The sequence below is a fragment of the Ambystoma mexicanum genome, chromosome 4q, assembly GCF_040938575.1.
Source record: "Ambystoma mexicanum isolate Mex_15411 chromosome 4q, UKY_AmexF1_1, whole genome shotgun sequence".
NCBI classification, from domain to species: Eukaryota; Metazoa; Chordata; class Amphibia; order Caudata; family Ambystomatidae; genus Ambystoma; species Ambystoma mexicanum.
In genome coordinates this window covers 141,133,427-141,148,320 of record NC_090928.1, presented here as the reverse complement: position 1 = coordinate 141,148,320, position 14,894 = coordinate 141,133,427, and positions in this window count along the sequence as shown.

Sequence of the window (14,894 nt, the reverse complement as noted above, 5' to 3'; positions counted from 1 at the left end):
TATGGAAACTGGCCATATGCAATCAGATAGGTACCCTGGAAATATTGCTCTTATTAGTACCTGGTGTGCAAGGAAACGAGGGTGGTGGTTGTCACTCATGACACTCTTTTTGATATAGAATACCTTATTAAATATTGATAAAATGCACTGTGCTTTTCACTATATGAAGGACCAGTGAGCCTTGATTGTGTATAAAAAACATAGCATTACTGCACATAGAGTGAGGAGTTGACAAACTATTATTTACAGAAAGAGAATAAAATGTTGTGGTTTGCTACGGTGTAGGGTGAGTTACATTCTGATTCAATTATATTTAAGGTTGAGTTAGATTATATTGAAATAAATACAAACATGCTTTCTCTGTGGTGAGTGCTTTGTAAATAGGGAATGTTTCCCAGCACTGAAAGTGCAGAATTTAATAAGTGATATTTAAAAAGTACCGTAAGTGCTATCATAGATACAACCTATGTTAAAACATGGTTTGAGGTCCCGTACCATGGCCTATGTAAAATGTGTTTGATAATGTCTATTCTGTGAAGGCGAGTTATTTAATAAGGAATGGGTAATGAGAGTAAGTTTAATAGTTTCATTTGTATTTCCATAATAATAGTGCAAATTTGGTGGGTGAGTCAAAATAGTCTGTGCATACTAAATTGCAAAAATTAATTCACTAATGTATACTTGTAAAATTCTAATGCAAGTTATTATAAGGGTATGTTTAACTGCACACACATGTTAGCTGCCCACATCAACATATTTAAAAGGGAAGCAAACTGTCTGAAACAATTGTTTGATTATAGCATGTATTGGTGTCATTGGATAAAGAAAAGTGTTTGCATCATTTACAAATGTAACTTTATGTTTCATTTGGAAATGTTGTAATGCAAAGGAAATGTTGAAATATTTTCAGATAATTGCCAGAAGTGAAATGAGCAGACCTATTGTAATTTAGAACTTAATATAGATAATTGATTATGTAAAAAGATGTTTCTGTGTGAGAACTAATGAAATAAATGTAGGCAGGTCATTTTCGTTTTTGTAGACCTGCTGTCTGAGATTGTGTAACATTGTGTTGGATACCCTGCATGAAGCTGGAGAACACATTTGCTTTGATTTCTCCTTTAATTTCTTTATTTAAATAAATTGGAGTTTTAATAAAACCATCTCTTTCTTGCCCAGAATTGTTGGATGGAAAATATATCTTGTACTACTGAGTCACTTAATATTAGTAAAAATAATATTTTTATTTATATAGCACTTTTATTTAAACCACTTTAAATGGAACATTTTTATGCACAATTATTATTCCCCAATCTAAATTGGTAAACAGACCTTGGAAGGATGGAAAGTTGAATTGACACTGCCACAATTGAAAGCAGCAGGTTCTTGACCAGCTGAACTATCTTGAACACATTCAAAATTTTAAAATGTACAGATTGTTGATCTTTTAATTGCTATAGATATGTTGACATGGTTATTTTAGAAGCAGAAACTGAAACCAATACAGATTATTGTTCATATGTTTCATTTCATATGTTTGAACATCACACCTTTATTTCTTATACCTTATTATGACGGAAAACATTCCCAAAAATCCTGTGAACTATTGTCATGATGCATACCCCCGGGCATCCAGACCACGTCCAACAGCCCCGGGAGCAGGCATCATGTTGCCTTGAGAAAACCCAGTAACCCCTGCTAGGGGCTGTCTGGGTTCAGTCCTGGCGCCAATGGCGCCAGGCTCATAAGTGCACACTTACCTGATGCAGACCATACTGCAAGAAGATCCAAGCCCATGTGAGGCCTGGAAGGGACTACTTTACCTTAGGGACTATTTTGTTACTCGGGTGTGGTCGGGGAGGAATACCTACCTGGGACTACTTTGGAGGCTATTTAAACCATGCCCGAAGAGCAGCACATGCTTCGCGTTACTCTGCATCCAGCAGCGTAACGTTCACCGTGCCAGCAGCAGCATCTAGCTTTCTGCCACGCCCGCCTCGAACCTGGAGCACCTAGAAAGAAGGAAAGAAGCAAAGGTTAGAAAAGGAGTATTACCTGATTTCTTACCTGATCCCGGATTCATCGCATCTTCAAACCTGAGGAAAGACTTTGTTTTAAATGCGTTGCATCGCCAGCAGCAGCACCGCGGCACACCCACCGTTCCACGCAGCATCTCTTCGATCCGGCGCTGTCTCCATCTTTACATCGCCAAATTCCGGCACTTAAGGGGGACAAGAAACAACAAGGTGAGCAGAGAGAACAGACAGAGACAATCATTTTAGCCGCCATATGCTTACCTGATTTTACCGGCGGAGGTATTATTCATCAGCACGCCACATCTTCTTATGCCACACCTGTGAGAAAAGGAGAAAGCAGCAAGTTTAACCCTTGCCATTATTTACCGGACAGTGTTGGGTAACACAGACTTTTACCGGAGCGCTTTCACTTGTCAATCTTCTTATTGGGCCAAAGCTGCAAGATAAAAGAGGAATTGGACAGGAGTGAATTCCAGACATTTTGAACTCTTACGAACTATATACTTACGGCTCTTCCCCAGGACCTTTTGGAGTCAGGATTCGTCTACAACTCTTCCAATATCTTCAGGCCAGTGAAGTAACTGGTCATCAATGCGCCCCTGCATACTTCGCAGGATGGAGGGATCATCCTTCAAGAATATAAGGTGAGATTCCTGAGAGGGCACTTCTGTGGTGATTAGAGGTGAGGACAGTGGGGGTGCTATCACTTGAATCCACAAGTGGCTAAATCCACCTCTCCACTTGCAGGAGAATATTTCTACGGGTCAAGCAACCAAGAATTGGAGGGCAGATCCAGTCAGTCATCGCTGCACTACGCATCACGTAGGTGGAGGCCGCAGCAGTCCGAGTCCGACCGACGCCCCTGTGGGAGCCAGGTGAGCGTAACAGAACGCAAAGCCTATTTACAAATCCCCACCCGGGCGTTATGGAAACTTCAGAAACCGACCAACTAGCCCAACTATTGGGGGAACTTAGGGCGGAAGTGCACGCCGCTCGCCAAGAGACTAATGCCCTCAGAAGAGAACTAATTGTATCGAAGGAGCGCACAGATGATCTCGCCAGACAACTGCTGCAAAACCAAGCTGGAAACACCCCTACCTGGGTTTGGGGGGAATCCAGCCCCAGTTTCATCAAGCAATCCTGTGCAAGGGATTTTACCAAGAAATATTCCGTTAGCTCCACCCGAACACTTTGCTGGGGACCCCAAGAGGTTCGCCGTGTTCATGAACCAATGCCGCTTGCACTTTTTATGCAGACCGGGAGCCTTTCCAAACGACCAAGCTAAAGTAGCCTTTGTATTATCATATCTTAGTGGCAGCGCAGCAGATTGGTCCATTCCGCTAGTCAACCAGGATGACCCTCTTCTCTGGGATTTTCAGGGTTTTCAAATGAGCATGGAAAGATTATTCGCCAGACATTCACAGGCACAAGCCCTGGATAACGAACTCTTATCCTTACGACGGGGTAACCAAGATCTGCTAACCTATATCGCAACCTTCAATAGATTGGTGGTGGAAACCGGATGGCCTGAAGAAAAACGAATCACGTTATTTCATCGAGGGCTTCGAGGAGAACTCAAGGATGTCTTGGCTCAAGTCGTGAACCCACCTCAAGACTGCGCTGAATATATAGACTTAGTGGTCCAGTTAGATCACAGACTTCAGAACAGAAAAGCTGATCGAGCCAAGTTTGAGAATCGGGTGTTGGTCAAAACCCACGCTAACCCCAAAGGAGCAGATGCTTCAGAACCCATGCAAATCGGAGGGGTCAAAGGACCCCTTACCTATAAGGAAAGAGAAAGGAGACGGCAAATGCAATTGTGTCTATATTGTGGAACTTCTGGACATTTTCTACGGGATTTCCCTGTAAAACCACCCAAGAAGGTGGTAGGAGCTGCTGATAAAAGTCATAGGGAGTCAGACTCGGGAAACGACCACGCCCGACAAGCGTAGAGGTCCGCTTGCTGAGCTTGAAGAAGGATACTCAGACCTCGCTTTTCATCATACCAATGGTCCTCATAGATCCAGGGCAGCCATCGCGTATGCACGCAGTAAGGGCATACATTGATAGCGGGCCATAGGAAACTATGTGGACTATGAATTGGCTTCTAGGATGAATCTACCTCTGTGCCGAAAAACCACCTCAGATGTCATCACCACAGTCGATGGAACTGAAATTTCTTCTGGACCTGTAACTCACTCCACCGCAGAGATGACACTATTGGGTCAGGATGGGCATCGAGAGACTATTGTGTTTGATCTAATCAAAGCCCCACTGTTCCAAATAATTCTGGGGATACCTTGGTTGGAAACACATAATCCTTGTATTGATTGGCGAGAGAAGAGAATAACCTTCCCGGATTGTGCACAAACCTGTTACCCAAAGAAAAATCAGAACGCAGGCCTGGCCACAGTAACCACAGCAGTCATGCAACTACCTCCAGAATACCAAGAATTCCAGGATGTCGTCCAAAAGGAACAGGCAAACACCTTACCTCCTCACAGATCGTACGATTGTCAAATCAATCTCATACCCGTGCTCAACCCCCTTATAGCAGGATCTATGCCCTTACGGAACCTGAGAACCTTCACCTACGACAATACTTAGACCAGTACCTTGCCAATGGCTTTATTCGCCCATCCAAGTCCCCTGCATCTTTAGCTTTGTTCTTCGTACCTAAAAAGGAAGGTGACCTCAGAACGTGCATAGACTACCGCGCATTGAACCAGATAACTGTCAAGAACTGATACCCGTTGCCTCTGATCCCTGAACTACTAGACCAAGTGAAGGATGCTTGTATCTACACTAAGTTAGATCTCTGAGGGTCATATCATCTGGTACGTGTAAAGAAAGGCGATGAATGGAAGATGGCATTTTGCACCAAGTACGGATTATTCGAGTATCAGGTGATGCCCTTCGGGTTGCGCAATGCACCAGCAGCCTTCCAGTATTTTATGAACAATGTCCTTCGTGAACTCATTGACATCTGTGTTGTCGTATACATAGACGATATTCTAGTGTACTCCTCCTCAGAATCAGACCACGTTAAGCACGTACGTGCAGTCCTTGAGAAACTACGCCAGCACAAGTTATATGCAAAATTGGAAAAATATGTTTTTCATGTTACGGAAGTTGAATTCCTTGGTTTTATCCTGACTCCAAAAGGAGTCCGAATGGACTCACGAAAGGTGGACGCAATTCTCAAGTGGCCATCACCTAGTTCAGTTAAAGGGGTACAAAGCATGCTCGGATTTGCCAATTTCTACCGCAGATTCATTCCGGACTTCTCACATGTTGTACATCCCATCACAGCACTTTTGCGAAAGAACAAACGCTTCTTGTGGACCGAAGAGGCTGAAAAGGCCTTCCAAGAGCTGAAAGCGAAATTCACGTCTGCGCCTGGCTTAAGACATCCACGCCCAGAGCTTCCGTACATAGTGGAAACTGATGCATCCAGTTTAGCCATGGGAGCTGTCCTCTCCCAGAAGGATCCTGAAACTGGTCAACTTCACCCAGTGGCATTTTGGTCCAGAAAGTTCTCGGCACCTGAGTTAAACTATGCTGTTACCGATAAAGAGTTATTAGCCATCAAATCCGCCTTTAAGGCTTGGCAACACTATCTTCTCGGTGCCAGGCATACCATTACTGTAATCACTGATCACTGTAACTTGCAGTATCTAAAAACAGCCAAAGCCCAATCATTGCGCCAACTTCGATGGGCATTGTTCTTTGCCAAATTCGATTTTGTGATCACTTATCGACCAGGCTGTAAAAATGGCAAGGCAGATGCCTTACCCCTAATAGGAATGGAAGAAGCATATGCGGACCCGGAGCCGGTGCCTATAATTTCTGAACAAAGAATTCTTGGCATAACTACTTTACAGACACTAGAAGAAATTCATTTAAAAATCCAACAACTCTTCGATCCAGCAGCCCTGCAGGACTGGGTAAAGAAAGGCCCGGATTACTCAGTCATCAATGATCTACCCTACTAGCAAGGAAGACTATTTCTACCACACAAGGAATTACAGGAACTTGTCATCTCCAATTATCATGATACCCTGATGGAAGGTCACCCAGGTATCGCAAAAACCGAAGCTAAAATTAAGAGACAATTCTGGTGGCCCACCTGGCGAAAAGATATAAAGTCATTTGTGATGTCTTGGGGCATTTGCACCCAAAACAAAAGTCGGAAGAAAAAACCAGCTGGCCTTTTACAACCTTTGGATATTCCACCTACACCATGGCACACCTTGTCTTTAGACTTTATTACAGATCTACCTCCATGTAATGGATTTAACACCATTCTAGTTATCGTAGATCTTTTTCCAAGATGGCCCACTTTATTCCTTTGAAGGGATTACCTTCTGCTTCAATTCTGGCCAAGGAGTTCCTCGAAAACATTGTTCGAATACATGGGTTTCCTTCTGTATTGGTCTCTGACCGAGGTAGTCAATTCATTTCACATTTTTGGAAGAAATGTTGCCAAATGGCACAAATCGACTTAAGGTTATCAACCAGTCACCATCCCCAGACCGATGGTCAGACGGAGAGGACCAACCAGACCCTTGAACAGTACCTACGTGGCATGCTTCACCAGACCGAAAGTAATTGGAAAGATATTTTATGGATTTCCGAATATGCATACAATAACTCTGTACATTCAGGAACCGGACAAAGCCCCTTTTATACCATACATGGACACCACCCTCGAACCTCAGAACTCGATTCGCCTACGCACTTAGAAATGCCCGCAGTTAGTCATTTGCATTCTACTATTACACAAGCCTTCAAGGAAGCAACAGAACATTTGAAGCAAGCAAAAGAGAAATATAAGAAAAATGCTGATCTACACAGAAGTGAAACTCCACAGTACCAAATTGGAGATCAGGTTTGGCTAGCCACAAAACACATACCTCATAAAGGAGCTCGGACTTTTAATCCTAGATATTTAGGACCTTACACCATTAAGGCCATTATCAACCCGGTGGCCGTCAAACTGGAATTACCCTCCAATATGCGAATTCATCCTGTCTTTCATGTTTCACTTTTAAAACCAGTTCAACCAGGAACAAGATTAACCAAACCACCAGATCCTATCTTGATAGATGAAGAAGCTGAATTTGAGGTGAAAAACATCCTGGACTCCAAGGTGGTTAAATCAAAACTTTTTTACTTAATCGATTGGAAAGGTTACGGGCCACAGGAAAGGTCATGGGAGCCTAGTGACCACGTTCATGCACCTCGATTAGTGAAGAGATTCCATCGGGACTTCCCAGACAAACCAGGACCAAGGGGAAGAACGACTTTAGGAGGGGCCTTGAGGGGGAGTGCTGTCATGATGCATACCCCCGGGCATCCAGACCACATCCATCAGCCCCGGGAGCAGGCATCATGTTGCCTTGAGAAAACCCAGTAACCCCTGCTAGGGGCTGTCTGGGTTCAGTCCTGGCGCCAATGGCGCCAGGCTCATATGGGACATCAGTCCTGACGCCATAGGTGCCAGGCTCATAAGTGCACACTTACCTGATGCAGACCATGCTGCAAAAAGATCCAAGCCCATGTGAGGCCTGGAAGGGACTACTTTACCTTAGGGACTATTTTGTTACTCGGGTGTGGTCGGGGAGGAATACCTACCTGGGACTACTTTGGAGGCTATTTAAACCACGCCCGAAGACAGCACACGCTTCACGTTATTCTGCATCCAGCAGCGTAACGTTCACCATGCCAGCAGCAGCATCCAGCCTTCTGACACGCCCGCCTCGAACCTGGAGCACCTAGAAAGAAGGAAAGAAGCAAAGGTTAGAAAAGGAGTATTACCTGATTTCTTACCTGATCCCGGATTCATCGCATCTTCAAACATGAGGAAAGACTTTGTTTTAAATGCGTTGCATCGCCAGCAGCAGCACCGCGGCACACCCACCGTTCCACGCAGCATCTCTTCGATCCGGCGCTGTCTCCATCTTTACATCGCCGAATTCCGGCACCTAAGGGGGACAAGAAACAACAAGGTGAGCAGAGAGAACCTACAGAGACAATCACTTTAACCGCCATATGCTTACCTGAATTTACCGCCGGAGGTATTATTCATCAGCACGCCACATCTTCTTATGCCGCACCTGTGAGAAAAGGAGAAAGCAGCAAGTTTTACCCTTGGCATTATTTACCGGACAGTGTTGGGTAACACAGACTTTTACCGGAGCGCTTTCAATTGTCAATCTTATTGGGTCAAAGCTGCAAGATAAAAGAGGAATTGGACAGGAGTGAATTCCAGACATTTTGAACTCTTACGAACTATATACTTACGGCTCTTCATCTACAACTCTTCCAATATCTTCAGGCCAGGGAAGTAACTGGTCATCAACGCGCCCCTGTGTACTTCGCAGGATGGAGGGCTCATCCTTCAAGAATATAAGGTGAGATTGCTGAGAGGGCACTCCTCTGGTGATTAGAGGGGAGGACAGTGGGGGTGCTATCACTTGAATCCACAAGTGGCTAAATCCATCTCTCCACTTGTAGGAGAATATTTCTACAGGTCAAGCAAACAAGAATTGGAGGGCAGATCCAGTCAGTCATCGCTGCACTACGCATCACGTGGGTGGAGGCCGCAGCAGTCCGAGTCCGACCGACGCCCCTGTGGGAGACAGGTGAGCGTAACAACTATTTAATAGAGTGTTAACTAAACACAGTATTCCCACCCAAGGGGATACATTCACCTTCCTACTTAGTGGGATTTATACAAAGTATTGTTATCATAAAGGAAGATTAGTGTTAAAATGAATTTGCCAGGAAAACATATACAGGTAACAAGTCCTGCAAAAATGTACCTAACTTGAGATCAAAATATATTCACCATATCAAAAAGGTAGCAAGAAGTTCATCATAAAAAATCTTAAGATTATTTTAAAACACAAACATCAATACATGACTACTTACAAATATATATATATATATTTATATATATACATATATAAATTACATGGCCACGTAAGTGGCCATGTAATTATGGTTAAGTTGCTGTTTCCATAGGAAGAGCACTTTTTGGGTGGCTTATAACTTCGCTCTCCCTGGACGGATCCTCACCAAACTATGCAAAAAAAAGTATTTGGGTCACTCTGAATTTTGGCGAGGATTCGTCCAGGGGGGGGCAAAGTTATAGGGGGGGTCCCAAATTTTTTTTTCCCATAGACTGAATGGGAAACATTTTTTGCTCGCGCCTACAGCCCAAACCGCTGTACGGATTTCCACCAAATTTGGACCAGGAGCAGCGGCTTGGTCCCGAAAGCGTGCTTTTGAAAATTTGGTGAAAATCCGTCCAGTAGTTTTTTTTTTAAATGACCAAAAAGTAGGTAAAAAAAAATTAGTGATATTTGTGTTCGGTTCGCGGACACACTTCCCTGTTCGCTCCGCGGACAGTGTCCTGATTGGCCAATCGTCTTGCGTGATGTTCGTGGACATGCAACGTGTTCGCTGATTGGACGGCGTGGAGCGTGAAGCGCGTCAGATTTTTCGGTAGCGCCCGCCATCTTGGATTCGCGGACGTCCGCGGACAGCGCGGTGAAACTTTGTTCAAACTGTGCATTTTGTAGAGTGTGTTGGTGTGTAGGAGTGTTTGGGGAGGGTGGGAGTGTATGAGATAGGATGAAAGTTGTGTTTTTTATGTGTTAGACGTTCTTTTTGTGTTTGATTTGTTTGCGGACATCACGGGTGTTCTGAAATGTTCTAAATAAACTGACTGGGGGGTGTTCTAAGGACTCAATATGTATCTGTTTTGTTCGCAAGCAAAGTGAAACTGTTCTAAAAACACTCGCGGTGTCCAGGGAGTGTTCGTAGGGGGTGTCCTGAGGACGCTGTCGGTATTGTTCTCTGTCAAGTTGAATGTGTTCTAAGAACACCCGCGGTGTCCTGAAATGTTCGCAAATAAACAAAATGGGGGTGTTCTGAAGACGCTTCTAAGAACACTCGCGGTGTCCGGGGAGTGTTCGTAGGGGGTGTCCTGAGGACGCTGTCCGTATTGTTCTCTGTCAAGTTGAATGTGTCCTAAGAACACTCGCGGTGTCCTGAAATGTTCGCAAATAAACAAAATGGGGGTGTTCTGAAGACGCTTCTAAGAACACTCGCGGTGTCTGGGGAGTGTTCGTAGGGGGTGTCCTGAGGACGCTGTCCGTATTGTTCTCTGTCAAGTTGAATGTGTCCTAAGAACACTCGCGCTGTCCTGAAATGTTCGCAAATAAACAAGATGGTGGTGTTCTGAGGACGCTTCTAAGAACACTCCCGGTGTCCTGGAATGTTCGTAGGGGGTGTCCTGAGGACGCTGTGCGTATTGTTCTCTGTCAAGTTGAATGTGTTCTAAGAACACCCGCGGTGTCCTGAAATGATCGCAAATAAACAAAATGGGGGTGTTCTGAAGACGCTTCTAAGAACACTCGCGGTGTCCGGGGAGTGTTCGTAGGGGGTGTCCTGAGGACGCTGTCCGTATTGTTCTCTGTCAAGTTGAATGTGTCCTAAGAACACTCGCGGTGTCCTGAAATGTTCGCAAATAAACAAGATGGTGGTGTTCTGAAGACGCTTCTAAGAACACTTGCGGTGTCCGGGGAGTGTTCGTAGGGGGTGTCCTGAGGACGCTGTCTGTATTGTTCTCTGTCAAGTTGAATGTGTCCTAAGAACACTCGCGGTGTCCTGAAATGTTCGCAAATAAACAAGATGGTGGTGTTCTGAAGAAGCTTCTAAGAACACTCCCGGTGTCCTGGAATGTTCGGAGGGGGTGTCCTGAGGACGCTGTCCGTATTGTTCTCTGTCAAGTTGAATGTGTCCTAAGAACACTCGCGGTGTCCTGAAATGTTCGCAAATAAACAAGATGGTGGTGTTCTGAAGACGCTTCTAAGAACACTCGCGGTGTCTGGGGAGTGTTCGTAGGGGGTGTCCTGAGGACGCTGTCCGTATTGTTCTCTGTCAAGTTGAATGTGTTCTAAGAAAACCCGCGGTGTCCTGAAATGTTCGCAAATAAAGAAAATGGGGGTGTTCTGAAGACGTTTTTGAGAACACTCCCGGTGTCCTGGAATGTTCGTAGGGGGTGTCCTTAGGACGCTGTCCGTATTGTTCGTTGTTAAGTTGAAAGTGTTCTAAGAACTATCGCGTTGTTCTGAAATGTTCGTAGGGGGTGTCCTGAAAACGGTGTCCGTATTGTTCGCTGGCAAGTTCAAAGTGTTCTAAGAACATTCACATTGTTCGCGGACATTAAAAGTTTCCCATAGATCATAGTTGAAATTTTGACTCTATGGATGTGATATGCTGCGGTGGTTGTTGCCAGGGCATACAGTCTTGGGTGCATGGCCATTTGGCCATGCACCCAAGACTGTATGCCCTGGCAACAACCACCGCAGCATATCACATTCATATTTGCTTATAACTTTGGGTGAAAAACAAATGTATAAGGAACAAAGGTATTAGATACTATGGATGTGATATGCTGCTATGGTTGTCCTTATAATTGCATACTTACTGTTTGGTCTAGTAATGGGAGTCCATGTTTTTCTTCTTCATTTCTGTGATAAAATAAATTAGCATGTTAGTATTAGTATTTTGTAATTACTTATTACATTGTATAAGCAATATACTTTTATTTTTTTGCGACCCTCATATTTAGTAGAGTACAAATCAGAGTACTGTGCAATTTGCTCAGTTTCTGTATTTGTTGCTAAAATCATTGGGTCTGTGGGAGAAAAAAAAATCCATGTTGGATTAAAAAAAAAACCTTTTTCTGTTATGCTACAGTTTATTTGTTTGTTTGTTTTCAGTGTTCACTTGTTGCTTCTGGCTAATGCTTTATACTTTGCTTTGTTGTATTTTTTTTGGAGCAGTAACAGATTCTTCATTTGTTTTGATATTATAAAATTTTGGAGCAGTTAGATACCAATTGGCATGTTCTAACTGTCTATTTTTTTAATATATTTTAGTGGTTTTGATTTATCTATTTGGATATTGTTAAATTTTGGGACAGTTAGATACCAATTGGCGTATTCTAACTGTGTATTTTTTGGCCTAATTTAGTGGTATTCATTTATCTGATTAGTTGTTGTAGAATCTTTGAGCTGTTAGATAGCTTTTGGAGTATTCTAACAGTTTATATTATTTTAACACAAATTTATAATTTTGGGACAGTTAGATACCAATTGGCATATTCTAACTGTGTATTTTTTGGTCTAATTTAGTGGTATTCATTTATCTGATTAGTTGTTGTAGAATCTTTGAGCAGTTAGATAGCTTTTGGAGTATTCTAACAGTTTATATTTTTTTAACACAAATTTACTTTAAGGTTTAAATACAGCTTATTTATCAAATTTTGGTTTTAAGAACATCAAATAAGCGTTTGTAAGATTTGCTGGTAATCTCTGCTTTAGAGTAATGGTACTATCATTACATTCAAACCATCCACATTTCTTTTTTATATATGCCGTGTAGTGCCCTGAATTGGTTGTGGCTCCGGCGTGGTAGATTATACCTATTGTTGTGAAGGTTTTCTTACCAAGTGATATTTGACTATGTGTGAATCCAGTCAGCTTGCAGTTGTTTTTGGTACCATCTGCATTGTAACATAGAAGCATTAGTATTACGTATTTACTATGTGTTTGTATTACTAACGTGGAGCGATTATCTGAATTGCCGGTAGAGCATAATCTACCATGGTTTGCATTTTGTACAAGTTGCTGAAATTGAATGGATTCGCAATTTGGTATTGATATATATATGAAGCGTTCATTGGGAATTTCTTCTTGTGTCACATTGTTGCACAGAGTGCATGCATGTTTCCACATGTATGAAATCTGGAAGATTTCATTTATAGTTATGTTTTTGTTTTCCAGTACTAATAGTAAGTACATTAGAAATCCTTGTGGATCTTCCTGTGAGTTTATAGTGAATTTCACCATTCCAGCACAGTAGTCCAATTGTCGTCTTATTCCAAAAACACTATATGTGTTGTCAGGATTGTTTGCTGCATTTCTGTGAAGTACTAACATTTGCAAACACAAAGGGTCTGTACTTTGTAAGTAAATGTTGTCAACAATTGGTGGTAATTGAAATAGAATATTCATTGCTACATTTGCATAGCAACTTACACCAACTATATTTGAGAATTTAAATGGTCCAGGTAGTTCTGTATCTAACTGCTTTTTTTGGAGTGTGTCTTCCTTCTTTAAAGAAGTACCTGGTTTACTTTCTCTAATTGATTCTTTTTTGTTTGTGGTACTTGATGAAGTATTAGTTTCTTTTACTCTCTTTGGAGGATTTGCAGTGACGTCCTGTTGCATTTCTGTTTGATTTAGTTTTCTTTTACAACGTTTTAGTTTTTGTGGAACAGAATATGTGTTTAGATGGGGAGTGTATAGTGAGCGAAGTCTATTATATTCTAAAATGCAAGGAATATCAGTGTTTACTTTACTTGCATCAAAGTTGATTAGAAATAGACCGTCAAGTGTACGTAAGCGCGATAGTGCTACGTAGCTCATGCCTTCTTTAAAGACTGTGTTACCAATATCTATCATTGCTTTGTCTAGTGTAAGACCTTGTGATTTATGAATCGTGACTGCGTATGCAAGAGTTAGAGAAAATTGTTCTCTGCGTACATACATATCTTTGAAGAGAAGGAATCTAGCTGTTGAGCGTCCTATCCGTTTTACTTCTGAAAGTTTGTCAAAGAGTATATTGACAAACTGAATTTTGTTGTCACGTGGGTATGTTTGAAAGCCAACAACTGTACCCAGTGCTCCATTAACTAGTCCTTGGTCCACGTCAAGGTTACGTTTAAGCATAACTCTGCAATTTAAGGATAATTTTAACATCTTTTCTAAGCCTGCTGTGTTTGAGATTGATTTTTCTAAATTATTTTGTCTTGTTGTGGCTTGGTCACACATGGGTAGTGTCATACCATGTACATCTAGTTTGTCTGTGGCGCTAATTTCCATTATTGGTTGCATTTCTTTACTTAACATTATTTCATTGAATTTGAGACAGCTTGCAAGAGTTGGCATTAAGGCCATACAATTGACATTTTTGTGGGCTAATTGTTCCATAACATCTGTAGCACATGCATTATCGCCATAAAGTGCATTATTGTGCCGGGTTTTCAATGTTGCTTCTGCTTCTTTAGAAAGTATACCAACTCTCAAAGTTTTTAAAATGTTGGCATAAGTTAGATCTGCAGATTGGCGCATGTTTTCTGTTAATTCTCTGTATTGGAAATGTTGCCAAAGGTTGACATTTCCAATGCTGCCAACAGTTTTACGGAAAAGTTTGTGCCCTAATGTTTTAAAAATAGGTTCACCTTTTACTGGTGTTAATTGAAGCAGATCTCCAAAAACAATAATGTGTTTTCCTGCAAAGAGCTCTTCATAGTCTGGTTTGAGTACTTCTTGTAATCTGAGGTGAATCAAAGCTAACATCAGGTTGGAGACCATGTTCACTTCATCTATTAGTAGCATTTTCATTTGTTTCAATACTCTGCGTAATTCCATTGCAGCTTCTGCAGAAAGTTTGTAATAGTCTAATTTGTTCTGGTGTTCTACTGGTAATAGTAGTAATCAGTGTAATGTAACACCACCTATGTTGTAGGCAGCTAAACCTGTGGGGGCAGTGACAACAGCTGACAGTTTGTTGTTTGTCAATTGTTGAAGGAACTTACTAATGATTTTGATTAGGAATGTTTTGCCAGAACCAGCTTCACCACTGACGTAGAGTAGTATAGGTTTATAATTATGGCAGGAACATTCTTTATTTTCATGTTTTACACCATGTGCAATTTGTTTTGTTACTTCTTGAAAAATGCTACTTTGCTCATTGTTTAGTTTTGATTGTAGTATA